This window comes from Rhinolophus sinicus, linkage group LG02, assembly GCF_036562045.2.
Source record: "Rhinolophus sinicus isolate RSC01 linkage group LG02, ASM3656204v1, whole genome shotgun sequence".
Lineage (NCBI taxonomy): Eukaryota > Metazoa > Chordata > Mammalia > Chiroptera > Rhinolophidae > Rhinolophus > Rhinolophus sinicus.
The window spans coordinates 82,964,740-82,977,061 of record NC_133752.1 but is presented as its reverse complement, the minus strand read 5'-3'; positions in this window follow the sequence as shown (position 1 = coordinate 82,977,061).

Sequence of the window (12,322 nt, the reverse complement as noted above, 5' to 3'; positions counted from 1 at the left end):
AACTTGGAGCAACATTAGGACAATCACTGCTTCTTCTAGGTAGTAACATTTAAGCTGAGCAGGAGTTGTGACAGTTGTACAGCATCTGCCATTTCCAGACATCTTTGTACTGAAGGACTCTAAAGGTGATGCCTAAGAGTTGAAAGTCCAAGGAAGAAAGTTAATACATTAATTATTATGGATGAACGGGTTTAGTTGGACTGGAGGAAATATGGGTCTTCCTAGCTATAGAACTCAAAAGGATCTTCCAGCTGAAAGTTATTGCAAACACCACAGAGGAGGCATCTGGGGCCAAGAGAAAGATTTCAGAAAGCAGGCTGCTGGGTGCTCTGTCCTTGTGCTTATGTTAGGCACCAATCCAACTCCACCAAAGTTAGACAAATCATTCCCAAGGTCTCAAGAACCTTCTCCATTAAGTGAGCCATGGGGACACTCTCATGGTTTTCAGTGCGTGAAAACTCCCTGGGAAGCAGCTGAGACAGTCTTTCTCTTGCTTCTGCTTTTACCTAAGTCTTAGGAAATATCCCATGTTATTCCCATGGTGGTTTCCACAACACAGCATTTCCTCAAGGCTATTCTAGGGTTGTCCCACTTCCCATTTCCTCTGCAAGGTCATGAAGTGTTCTTAAAGAAATAGTAACAAAGATGCCTTGTGCACTGCTTGTTGGATTTAAAACAAGAAGTGTCTAGAAATCATTTGCGATGTAGTAACGGAATATAATACATCCTTGTTATTTGTAACCACACTGTTCTGGAAGGGGATCAGTACATGGGATGTGTATAACATAGTGCTCAAGCGTTAGTCAAGTGTGTTAAAATGAAATAAATCTGGAAGGTAAAGAGTGCTGTAATAGGGTGTCTGTAAGAGCTAATGGCAGAGCAGGAATGAAACAGTGAGTGGCAGAAGATGAGATAAAGAGGGTCAAGCAAATGTCATGAAATACTTTTATATTGAAAATGAAAAATCAGTCTGGAAATCTAAGAGAAAAAACACACAGAGATGAATGGACTGCATGGGGGAGGGGGCTGAGAAAATAAAACATTTTGATAGCAAAATTTTAGATTCCTAGGGAATGAGAAGAGATAAGCAGGCGCATTAGGAGGGTAGAAAGTCAGGGTTGTATACAGGTTGAGCAGGAAATTATTTCAGCCTAAACTAAAGTCAGAGTGGAAGTGAGAAAGAAAGCTCTCAATTTGTAAGATTTCTGTTCAGGAAGTGGAGCAAAGGTCCCAAGGGAATGAATGTGGCCAGAGGAGGAAATGGAGGAATAATAGATGATTACAAGCCCCTGAGTTTGGGAAGCAGGGAGGTGTTATTGACAGTCAAGAAAGGAAAAAAAGGTGTCTTAAAAAGGAAACAAACAGGGTTCATTTTTAGGTTGGTTATTTGATGTATGAGGAGAAATATTTAAAAGTTAAGAGTTGAAGGAGGTTGTGTCTGGGAAAGAGAGGGCAGAGGCCATAGCCCAGGGGATGACTCCACTTACTCCACAAATGTAGAAGAAACGTCTTAAGGGCCAAATTTAGCAGGAGGTGAAAACATGAAGAACATGAGCATGATGGCCTGAGAGTTTGTGAGATGGCTTCGTTATCCAGATTTTATTGTTTTCCATGCATCTACATCTATGTATCTTTCAGTGCATATGTCTGAATCATGAAACTTATAGAATCTGTTTTTTGTTTGTTTGTTTTTAGATTGAAAGAATGATTGGTGATTATGGTAAAGAGAGGATGGAGCTATGGGGAAAGGTCTTGGATAAAGCAAAGGATAAAAGTCAGAATTCTTATGTATCAAAGTGAATGAAGCTTTATAAATAACTAGAAGGAAGGCAGATAAAATTTTGACAAGACAAACACAGGCTGATTTTCAAAGTAGAGAGGAAGTGGCAAAAACAGTGTGACAGCAGACAGGATGTGAAGAAATGGAAAGAAAGTGGGTGGTAAGGGACAGAGGGACAGGACAAGTGTTCTGAAAGAAATTGGGGGGAAATGTCTAGGGAATCAGAGGCAAATGTCTGGGATAAATGACACCCAGATGACCAGGGCCACCTGTCGTTTCCCTAGAGAAACAAAATTAACCCCTACCCCATTTCTTCTCAGCAGCTAAAGGCAGAATCAGTGTGCGAAGTTTCCACAAAGAGAGACATTTCTGTGCTGATTTGTACACTAGGGTTAGAGATAAGGTGAATAGGAAATTGATGGCTGAAGTGATCAATGACTTAGAAGTGAATGTAATATATGGCTGAAAAAACCAGAGATGCACAAAACTATTGCTGCATCCAAAATTTTTGAGATTAAAGAAAAGAACCATATGGGTCTCATGGTTTGGGTTTGAGAAATCTGGAATCTAAGTAAATGCTATGGATACTGATCAAGAGACAGAAAAGCAAGTTTTGAAGAACAGCAGCGCGAGCGCACGCGCACACACAGACACACACACACTCACAGAAGGAAAGACTAGAAAGTGGTTACCTGTAGGTGGAGATTTCTTGAATACTATTCATTTTCTGGTTTTGTGCTTTTGCATTATTTTAAATTTGAATTACAATACCTAAATATGAAAGCAGTTAATCCTTTTAAAAAATCTTCTTTCAGAAAGCAGATTCTGGAGAAAAAAAACGAATTTATTTTTTCCACGTAGTTCCATGAAAGGTGCGGCAGTTTTGCAAGTAGGTAAGAACTTTACATCAATGTGATTTCAAAATACTAAGAACAATTACCATTTATTTTTAGAGTTGAAGAGATATTTGTTGGATAGAGTAATTGTGGAGAGTTGAATTTTGCAGGTATATACTTTACAGAGACGTAGGTCTGGTCTCCACCACTAGACAATCTCATGGAAATGCTTCTCTTTTGGTAGGAGTCAATGGTTCCTTGAGGCCAGTCTCCATGACAAATTCCCATTCAGGAAGGACTGTCTCTGTGTGTGACCTCTTTGAGCAAACATACCTTCTGGTTTTCTAGGCCCGATTCAGTTTCAAACATATTATCAAATCATCCCACAAACCATAGGAATGTCCCAGCAATTCCAGCATTTCTGACTTCTGAACTACATATGACTCAGCTCTCTGAGAATGTGAAGGTCTGGTTGGAGAATGTGGCAGCTGGAGTTTACACATCACGTATCTGTGTACTGCCTTTGTCTCCTGGCTCCATCACCTGCTTCCTCCAGACTTACAGCAGGGTTAGACAGATCACTTGCAGTCTGTCCTGTTTGTGGAGAGGTTATAAGACTCCCTCTTTGGACAGACAGAGTGGAGAAAGCCTGGTTTCCATGGCTGGTGAACTTTATAAATGGGCCAGCAGCAGACGGCCTTGAGAGGGTGAAGAACTCATAGGGTCGGCTCCAAAGGACACAAGCAGGGAGTATCTTCTTCTTACTCACATGAACAAAATTCGAAAGGGACCCAGGTCCTCACATTTCTTTGACCTGAAATCCGACACATTCCTTCCTGCTCGAGGGACTGGGGACACTGTTGTCCCCAGAAAGATGCTCCTGAGGATACCGGGTCCTACACACACCACACGCACCACATGGCATGTGTGAGCTAGAAGCAGATAAGGCAGCTCTGGTCCCACTTTCATAGTGACTTTTCTATACCTGTGTGTTTCTTTTTCTTGTGTATATGTGTGTTTTCCTGCTCATTTCCCTAAATAAAATGTTCTTGCTCAGCTGCATAGCTACTTCCCCTGATGAATTCCTACTGTGGCCTCTCTCTAATGGTGTTTCTTCTTTTGCTTAGAACAGCAGGCATCTGCTTTCTGAGTTGAGTTAATGGGGAATGGAAAGGAACTAGCCAAGTCTCCATGGGCTCTCCAAGAATCCCCATAACCCCTTAAAAATGGCTGACGTTTCCAGCTGATTTCTTTTGACTCTGTTTATGCCTCACCAAGTAGAATATTTTATATGCCACTCAGAATTTCATGAAACAGTGCACACTGGGTTGGATTTTAAGTAATACCTTTTAGAGAATTCAGGAGCATCCAGTTATCACTCCCTCCATCAGAGACCTGTCATTCCTTTGCCATCATAAGAACAAAAGGTTACATCTGCTTTCCTTTTCCACAAGGCGGCTATCCCAGTCTTGCTGCGAGCTGTGTTATCTACTGGTCTTCCTCTAATGACTTACACACAATAGATTGCATCTATTTAAGTTTCTGGATCCCTTTGGAAACAAGGCCTTCTTCTAACACACACAAAAAAGATGTTCAGGCAGCAAATCTGCAGGTAGTAATTTTAATAGCCACTAATGTGAATTAATAATTCTAATAACCTCATTTCAGATGTGTTATCGGGACACTAGAGAGGGTTGCCATGGCTGCTGTATTTTATTGCTCACAGCTGTGCAAACTCATTTTGGCCAGCAAAATTCTCCTGTCTAACCTCTCCTTTCATTGGTTTGCACAATCTCAGGCAGTGTGGCTTGGAAAAAAAAAATTTGAAAAGTTGTGCTCTTAAGACTCTAAATAAATGGCATTGATAAGTGACAATAAGGGATCCCAGTACTTTCAAAAAGAATTATGCAGTTATATATTCATGAAATGAAATCATTGCTTTGGCACATTTATCAATATCAACATCCAAAGTATAACTTACCAGTAATTCCAAAGCACCTTTTAAAAAGTGCTTTGGGACATAATTAACTATATTCCTTAATAAACTACCTTAGGTATGAGGTCTGACAATTAAGTTCACGACTCACCCTAGAAAAAGTGCTACATATCTCATTGCTGAATATCACTAAGGTCACCTTCGAAGTATTCCCCTTGGGAAACCATTCACCGCCACCAGCACCTAGCCCACCCTTCAAAGCAATTTGGGAACTCTTTTTCTGGAATGGCCATCAGAGCTGTTGTTGTATTACCCTTGCTGTCCTGAATGACATCAAGATGTCTTCCTTTCAATATTTCCTCTATCTTCAGGTAAAGAAAGAAGTCATTGGGGCCAAATAAGGTGAGTTCCAATACAGTTATTTGTTTACTGGCTAAAAACTCCCTCATAGACAGTGCTGTGTGAGCTGATACATTGTCACAATGCAAGAGTCATGAATTGTTGGCAAAAATTTCAGGTCATCTAACTTTTTCATGCAGCCTTTTCAGCACTTCCAAATAATAAACTTGGTTAACTGTCCAGTTGGTACAAATTCATAAAGGACAATCCCTCTGATATCAAAAAACGTTAGCAACATTGTTGCAACAAGTTCACGAACTTAATTGTCAGACCTCATATCATTGCCTCCTACAAGATTCCCAAAAGTACATTAATTAATTCGTAATGTCAGGCCACCAGACCACCATATACTTAGCTAAGTGCACATAGCATGTGCCAGGGCTCAGCATGAGTGCATGGGGATCCCGTGTGAATTCCAACTGACCTTGTCTTGTGAGAGCTCACAGCTGGGAAAGTCAGATATGAACCTTAATATCCACTATAGGATATTAAACAGAACTCATTTATTAAGCATTTGTTAATTTCCTGGTTCTATGTTAGTGTTTTATGTATATTTTCTCACTTAATCCTCACAGCATTCCTATCAGGTTGTTGTATTGGTGGTTTTAAAACATGGCCACACATTCTTTGATAATGTCTTTGAGAAGTGGGTCTATATCTTTTCCCTTTGAATCTGGGTAGGCTTGTGACTGCTTTGACCAGTAGAGTACAGCATAAGTTACAATATGTGACTTCCAAGGTGTCTTAAAAGGCTATGCATCTTCTGCCTTGGTCACTGGAACATTTGGTCTTCTAGCCCAGAATCATCATGTAAGAAGTTGGACAACCTAAGGCTGCCTTGGTGTGACTTGTTTCTTATGTGACTTGCCCAAGACATGTCTAGGTGCTCCAGATGACAATGCAAGCTGAGCTAGCCTTTGATTCATCCCAACCCAGGTGCCAGATATGTGAGCAGTGAAAGTTCCAGGTAATTCCAACAACCTGTAGAGTCCATCTTTCTAGCTGAGGCCCAGACATCGTGAGGCAGAGACAAGTCATTCTCTTTGCAGTTTGACTAAATTCCTGATCTAGAGAATCCATGAGCATAATTAAATGGTTTTTGTCTTATCCCTAAGTTTTGGGGTGGCTTGTTATGCTTCAATACAAACCAGAACACTAGAGAAATTTAGAGGTTACAAACAACTCAACCAATGTCACACAGCAAGTAGCAGGCCTGCGATTCAAAACTGGGTCTGTTTGGTGCCACATCTTAAGATCTTTTTACCATATAATAAGCACCATAAGAGAAGTCTACAAACAGTGTTATAAAAACATGAGACACAAGTATTTTTCTTTCTGTCCATGGTCATTGGTGTGGACTCATCTTGGGCTTGCCAATCCTAAATACAGAAAAGCTGTGGGAAACATGTTGCGATCTTTAATTAAAGTGTATTTTTTAAACCCACCCATGTTCCTACCAAATTTTCATGTATCTGATTTGAAAAGTAGCCAACTCATTGACTTTAACTTTCATCTGAACCCATATGGCAATCTGGAACTCAACACGAAACCCCAAGTTCTGTTCCGCTCCAGTTGCTCCATTGGAAGCCAATCATGGGACTGGCTTAACAGCTTCCCTTCTTTGTTGCCATTTAAATGCTACCTTCTTGCTTCATTTAAAAAAAAAAAAAAGTTCTACACTTTTACAAACCTTGGCAGTTTTGATCTCAGGACAGGAAAAAAAAAAAAAGCAGATCTGAAGTTAGACCATTCTACCATCCTGTCGTGGATAAAAGTCTCCACGGTGTGGTCCATTTCAGAAGGCTGTGATCCAGTAAACTTGAACCATGTTCCCCCATCCCTCTCCCACACAAGCCTGTGAAAAAAGGCAAAGCTACCTTATATTCACTTAGAGGTTTGCAGGACTTAGGAAAACGCTCGATGAAATGGGGATAATTTAATAAAAACCTCAATCCTCTTTGGAGTCGAACTCTAGACAATATATACCTGCACTTGGAAAACTCTTACAAGCAGGATTGAAATTTTACATCAACTCCATTTCCCTGGAATGAACTGACTAACTTTGTGAAACCTTCTTTATAATGAGAGGTCTCAACGCAAGGTCACAGGTGACAGAATTACTTATGCAATTAGTCACTAAATGCATCTAGAAACCTTTGGGAATAAGGGACTTTCCTTGCTGTGGAGACTTATTTATTAATTGTTAATTATAATTTCTCTTATCAGCTTCTCTGTGGATTTGGTGTCTACAAAGAAAGACTGAGGGGAAAATTATAAGAGCTTCTGTAACACAACCATCCTACCAGTTTATAGCAGTAGCATTTGGGAATCTCAGATGGAGTAACAAAACAGACGTGTTTTGTCCACTGTATTTGCACAGTACCTGATGGGTGGGACACCCAGGTCAAGGACAGTCCTTTAGAGCTGCCACTCATGTTTCATCCTATAGAAACAGACAATGAGAGCTCCAGTCCCCAGAAAACTTCCCTGGAGCACCAAGTTCTACATTCTACCTTGCAGCCTGCATACCACATTTCATCTGCAAGTCCTGTCTGTTGAACTTCCCTGGGCACGGTGACTGGTGATGATAGATCACGTTGGCCTCCCTCCAACATGGTGGGGTCTATGACACTGCAAGCAACATGACATTGAAATGTAACCTGCTGAGAGGGACCCAAAGACCATGCTATGTCATCCTTGTGAGTGTGACAGGTCAGCTTCCTTTAGGTGCCAAGGGACTACGCATAAACACTTCTTAACTGATCCTTTGTGGTTATTTTAATGCATAGTTTTCATATAGAAAAAAAGAAATACCTCCATACTTCGAAAAAATATTGAGCATGACATTAAATATTTCCAGTTTATTTTTTTTTTCTATAAGCCATCTTCTTCATGGGATTTGTGGTATAAGTCTTTGCAGGTTATGAAAGTACATAATCACTTTTGACAAATATAGATACACATATTACCCCACTAGCAATAAGTGGATTAGATGATATTTCAGATCTAGACAACCATAATTAAATTACTCCTAACTTTACAGGCCTCTGTGGATTGATCTCTTTTTGACCTTCACAGCCCATCAGAATAAATGAAAAGAAAGCATTCTAATATTTTTTCACATTAAAATTTTTACACGAGCCTTCATGCTTGTAATATATATATATATATATATATATATATATATATATATATCAACAAATGTTTGCTTGTTCTTTGTGTTTTTTTTTCCTTAACCTGTAGTTGTATAAATTAGCATCATGTCAGGAAACGTATTAAGTTACTGCAAAGAAAGTTCATTTAAATTATATTTTTAATGTTTCCACATTCAGTTAAGAAAAAAATACTATTTTTTAAACAAACATCCTTTCTTAAGACAGGAATACAAATGTATTCTGATGCCTTTTTTTTTAACTATACAGATAAAAGTTCTGTCCAAAAGAATGAACAAAAGACCTTTTCTGTAAATAAGCATAGTAGTGGAAATTTTCTTTATAACACCATATACTACAAATTATCTTTCATGTGACAGGAAACTTTTCTTGCTTTTTATGAGCTGTCTTTGTGGTAAACACCGTAAGGAAGCTTTTTTTTTTTTGCCATTTGTGAAAAGACAATGTGTATGTTACACATTTTTTAAAAAAGGTTGAATATATTATGTTGTTAGTTCAAAAAAATGGAATTTCACTACAAGATAACAGACGTCCCCTCTTTTAAATAAGATTCAAAAATTACAAGTATCATAGACTACCAGAACTAACAAAAGTCCCCTTTCTTTCTCTCTCTCTCTCTCTCTCTCTCTCTCTCTCTCTCTGGCCTTTCTTTTCTTTGCCTTATGTAAGACAATTTATGATTTTCTTAAATTGCAAACGTTCCTTGAGCATTTAAAATATAATCCTTTTTGTGACCATTTACATACACACCCTCCAGGGTTTCTGTGTAATGTAATTCAAGGTACTCCCCCAGTGGGAATAATACTTTAAAGTTCTCATCTGGTAGGAGTATCCATATATTTTAAGCAACATAAAGTAGGATTTATGTCTCATTCTTTTGTGTGTGTTTGTGTGTTCTCCACAGTAGTTAGTACAAAGCCTTGTACACAGGAGGTACTCAATAAATATTTAAATTAACTTGGACTATCCTACTGACTGATTTGATGGGAGATTGGCACATTTTGATTATAATAACAAACACAGTGCAAAATGATTTATGATGGCCTGGTGATTTTGTTGTTTTGCTGAGTAAATCACAGTAAATACTCATCTACCTGTTTAATCACATGGTGGATAGGCTTCTTAATGCAGATATACTCATACAATCATCTTGATCCTCTACCTGACGGTACCTGCTATCCACAGGCATTCTGATAGAGTGCTGGCATCACCATTAGGGACTTTATCTCTAATCCTCAAGGGGTACATTTCCTAATCACTTTTTTTTTTTTCTGTTAGCTAGAAAAGGCTTTTGGCTAACACACACACACACACACACACACACACACACACACTCCACTGAAAGTTTCCCAAGACTGCCATTTTCAATGCTAATTCTTAATTCAAGTGATTCTACACAGGATAAAGGTTAATTGAAGAAGAAAAGACATATTTTGCTTTCTGATTTTTTGATTTGGCTAATCTTGAAAAAGTGTCACATTTTCCAGAATAAATTGTAGCAAAGAAACATCCCCCCTCTCTTTGTCCCTTTCCCAAGACTCAAATCTCAGAAGTCCCATAATTCCTAACATTACTAAGGTAGCCTCCATTGAAAAGGACTGTATATTTCACATATAGTCAAAGCAACTGGCAACTAGGAAGGTTAAACAATTGTCATAATGTGGGCAAAATTAGAGTCAACAGACTTAAAACTGTTTCTTCAGTAGCTTTCTACTCACCCAGGAATAAAAGCAAATTTTATAAGAAAAGTAATTATTCTTTCCTACCCTAATGAAAATCTTGACATACTTGTAATTTTGCAACCCCTGCCTCTTTCTGAAATGTTGTTTTCAGTTACTCTTAACTTGTAGCTAGAACCAAAACCAAAATATAAGCTAAATTACTTGACTTTTGCATCATACACTTTCCCCAAAATTACATCCCAAATATCATTTAAATACTCATAACATCACCTTTGAAAAAATTACATTCCAAAGCTCCTTAACTTCTTTTTTTTCAATTCTTTCTGTCTTATTATCCCCTTTGTAGTTAATTCAATCCTCTTTTCCCCCCCTCTTATCCAGGGAAACTGGGTTGCCTCCCATAACCTCCTCTTTCCCCTTCTGAAGCAATTGAAAACATATTTTCTTGCTTCTCAGATGGGATTCATCCATTTCACATAAAATTATACAGAGATTTCCCAAATAGAGAACATAAAACATTTTCTACGATATCATGGGAGTGGTTCCTACAGATGACAAACTTAAGAAATAGCAGCCAATTATTGACCAGTGCCCAAACTCATACGGGTGTTTGCTAAGAGATTTGAGTAAGCTAACCATCCAGTACATTTTTTTTTCTTGCTAAGATATTTCTAGTGTTCTGTTCACGCTTGTGTATTCTTTTATTCACTTGAATAATCATTACCAGCAGCAGAAGCCTAATTACCACATCATCCTCTCCATGCTCAAATCACAGGTACGAGCGGTACAATTCCTTCCTTATGAATTCATCACCTTCTTAATGATAACTGATGCAAACAAGGTCTTATGAATAAAATTTGTGAGCAAATGCTGGGAGCTTATGAAGTTAGTCCTGGTCTCGCCTCAGTGGCTAGTATTACCCACCCTTCTCCACTTCCCTCAAGCTGCCAACAAGGCAAGGGCTGCCTTCCTTAAAATATACCTCTGGGATGGTCACACCATATGGCAGCACTGAGAATGTCACCCTATGCTCTAGGGTATTTTTCCCCATAGCTTACACAAATTGTGAATTATTATCCATAAAATAATGGTAAGAGAGACAAGGGCAGAGAAAAGATCTGTTATAAAGCCTCCATTAGCAAATGAGATTGGCTTTCCTATCCATGTGAAAAGTTCAAGGAGGCAATCTTGTTAAACAGCCATTTTGCATAAAGAAATAATATGCCATAATGGACCTTTTCAAATAACTTTGATGTTTTCCAGAACAATTTATTAATACTGTGCTTTGGAGGAATAAGGGCTGAAGTCTCACTAGAGGATAAAATCGGCGGTTGTTGGGCAGTTGGTCATGGCTCAGCAGATTTCATAGTTGTTTGAAATACATTTCAATCCTCTGCTAGAAATGCCTTTCCACACGATTTTCCCAGACTGCCACCCCCATTTTATCTGGGCATTGTTTACATCAGAGAAAGAGTCCTAATTTTCAATTCTCTATAATTGATAGCTCAGGCATTAGTAATGTAATTGTGACCCGACTGCTGCCTCTTTTCCATTCCCTCCCTCAATACACACTGACCATCTTAAGAATAAAAACAGGGGAGAGGGAGGGGAAGGAGGGTGGTAGGGATATGCGCTCAGTTTGTAAGAGGTAAGTTAATAATTTACGTATTTGTAGTAAATTTTATAAGCAAGACCCATAATTTGGCTTCTTGGCTGGATTTGTACCTGTCTTTGCACACCTGTGTGCTGAGCTCATCCAATCCACTGCTTATCAAACTCCTTCATGGAATTTGCACAGTGGTACCTGCTTCTAACTGTACCACTTAGCCTTCTGTCCCTCTCTCCTGGGAGCTTACGTGAAATAAAATGCCTCTCAAGTGCTTTTAGTTTCTCCAAGTTTTGGATACATTCTCAAAAGTGATTACTTCTAGTTATATTAATAATATAGTTATATTTATACAAGTACATTTGGAGAGAACTAGTTCTGTAGGTTGCTAAAGGGGTCCCTTTCCAAACAAATTTGGTAAACCCGGGAAAAATAAGAGTAAAATAGGTTTTTTATTACATGGGAATTTAATACAGTTGACCCTTAAACAATGTGGGGGTTGGGAGCACTGTCTCCCCTCAGTAGAAAATCTGGATATAACTTTTGACTCTACATATCCACGAATTTAAGCAACCATGGATGAAAACAATATTTTTCATATGCAGTTAGGAAAATTGTTCAAAATGGACAAATACTGGTTTTGATCTGTGGTTGGTTGAATCCTTGGATGGCAAACCCATGAATACTGTATTTACTGAAAAAACAAAACAAAAAAACCCACTTATAAGTGGACCTGTGCAATTCAAACCCAGCGTTGTTCAAGGGTCAACGGGATGTATATTGTGGATCTTCTAAGATACTAATTTGTTTTGCGAACCTTCTCAAGTGTTATATAGTTGCATTTCTCAAACTTACTTGACTTTTGTCAAGAAACATGCTTTGTGCACTGTGATGCACCATCAGAAATTAC